Here is a 2,628-nt window from a genome sequence, read left to right on the forward strand (position 1 = left end):
CTTATCAAGGACATATTCTTTCTCCTCATAGCGGGTAATCATCGTGATGTTTCTGATCCACTCATTGAAGTTGGATCCATCAAAAGTGACTTTCCCACACAAGTTCATAAGGGTAAAGGAACCATTAGGATTAGAGCCAGAAGCGGCATTGTTTGTAGACATCTGAAGGAAGAGGACAAGATTAGTTTAGATATGGAGAGTCCTTAATAAAACACCCAAATGTAATATTAAGGCTAGGATCCAATGACAATATATTATAACTTAGAAGAGGTATGCCGTAATCCAAGCTATAACACATTTGAAAGGTAGGTGAATGACGATTCACTAATTTCCACAACGAAAACCGAAATATTAAATATTTGTATTTCGATTGGTTCTTAGAAATTCCTAGATTCTTTGAGATTCAATGAACTTTTCAAAGGCATGTTTTAATCTCGAGTGTGCCCTCCAAGTTTTGTGACTGGGATACCGGGGATCACAAAATGAGGTGTGAAGTAACCATGCAAATCACTTGCTACCCTTAAAGTTTATCACTCAATCGTTGTGCCGGTAAACCACACACGCTCCACCGATACTATAATAAGCCTTAAGTCACCCTTTACCTACCTTGTTAAGTCCAAGTTAGTGTGCCGGTTAACCACACACGCGCCACCAACGACTTAAACAAAGTGTAAAGTGTAATTTCATGGATTTGCACCTTATTCATATTTTTCCTAAAGTAACTAAGATTGAGAATTTAATAAAACATTTAGTTAATTTATAATATTCATCATACTTTTAATGAGAATATATAAGTCCTTGTCTTACTCGTTCGGCTAACGACCCTCCACCAGTCAAGCGAGCGGTGGGTGAGAGTGGACACCCATTAAGTTGCCATTTTATAGGCAACAACCTTATACCCACCTTATAGACCAGCTTCGTGAATTAGGCGTACTAGCGGTAGGATGACTTTGTTCTTATGCATATATATATAATTATTAAATTATAATAATATAAGTATAAGGGTTAAATTTTAACTTTTAAAATTCTAGGGGTTGGAAATAAAGTTTTAACAGGACTTTACTTGTTCCAAAACTTTAGGGCAAGTTTTGTAAACTTTCAAAACTTATCATTTCTTGTAACTTATGAGTTTAATAGAGTAATAAAAATGAAGACTCTTCATTTTTCTAACTCTTGTGTTCTTTTAATGGTTTTAATTCAAGTGTGACTCTTGGTTTTCCATAACTTGAGGACAAGTTATGGACTCCATTAAAACACATTATGATCAAGAATTAATCTACCACATAGGTTACAAATAATTCCTATGATAATCTAAACATCATAAGAACAAGAACATGAATATGAACACTTTCATAAATCAAAATTATATTTAAAACTTTGTAATTTTGATAACTAGTTGTTGTAAATGAATTAGCAAAGACATTACACGATCTAAAACAAGTTTTCAAGTACCAAAACAGTTTAGGGTAACGTTTCTAATCCATTTCCAATAACTAAAGTTGAAAATCTGCACTCTGTCGACCCTAATCGCCGAGTACATGAACCTACTCGACGAGTAGATTAAAGATACAAGTGAACTCGACGAGTCCCCCCATGGGCTCGACGAGTCCAGTAGTCAGACAACAAGTTTTTCGACTTTTTTCAACTTTTTAGCACAAATAACAAACAAACAAGCCTAGACTCTGATACCACTGATGGGTTTTAAGCATTCTAACACTTCCTAAGTGTACATGCAACCGTAATAACCTTGGATCTATGTTTGTCTAATTATCATGCAAAGTATATTTCTATCTGTGACAACCCCAAATATATTGCCGTTACAAACCCTACTTTCACTAACGGAATGCATCACTATATGTTATTTCTCAGTAATGTTTGGAGTTGTCAATAAACAAATATCTAGTTAATTATATGTTCCGGTATTATCATAAGTAATTATAACTTGTAGATGTTAACCGCGTTTAACTAAATAGAGTTATATTACTTTTCAACCACTTCACCCGGGTAAAAAGTTTTAACCCCGTTAAACTTTAGCATCGGGTAGCCGTGTATCGGGTGCAATACCCGAGACATATAAAAACAAATGAACACTACAATTGAACACTTTTACCACTCCCTCACCTCTCTCTCACTACTTTCTCTCTCTAGACCCGAAATCGACCCCAAATCCGTGAATTTCCGACTTCCAAATGTAAGGACTCATTCCCTATCTTAATCTAAACATACTTTACTGTATTTAGAGTCCAAAATCATGGAAAACAAGGACTAAAAAGGAGCTTACGGCCTAAGAAGCCCCATAGGCCATAAACCCCCAAAAACATGCCAAAAACCTTGTTTTTCCTTTCTTTAAACTCATGGAATAATTAAGGCATAAACCTAGGAGAGTTTGGACACTAAAACACAAGGAATTAAAGCTTAAAAGGGAGTTTACGGCCCAAGCTTGTGCTTAGGCCGTAAACACCTCAAACACCCCAAAAACCCTTGTTTAAAGTCCCAAAAACTCATCTAGGGTGTTTGGTAATTTAGACTTGACACTAAGGAAGGTTTAAATGCATCAAACAAGACCATTTATGGACAAAAAAAATGGAGTTTACAGCCAAGGCTAAGCTTGGGCCGTAAACACCTAAG

This window comes from Lactuca saligna, chromosome 3 (genome assembly GCF_052625555.1).
Source record: "Lactuca saligna cultivar CGN05327 chromosome 3, ASM5262555v1, whole genome shotgun sequence".
NCBI classification, from domain to species: Eukaryota; Viridiplantae; Streptophyta; class Magnoliopsida; order Asterales; family Asteraceae; genus Lactuca; species Lactuca saligna.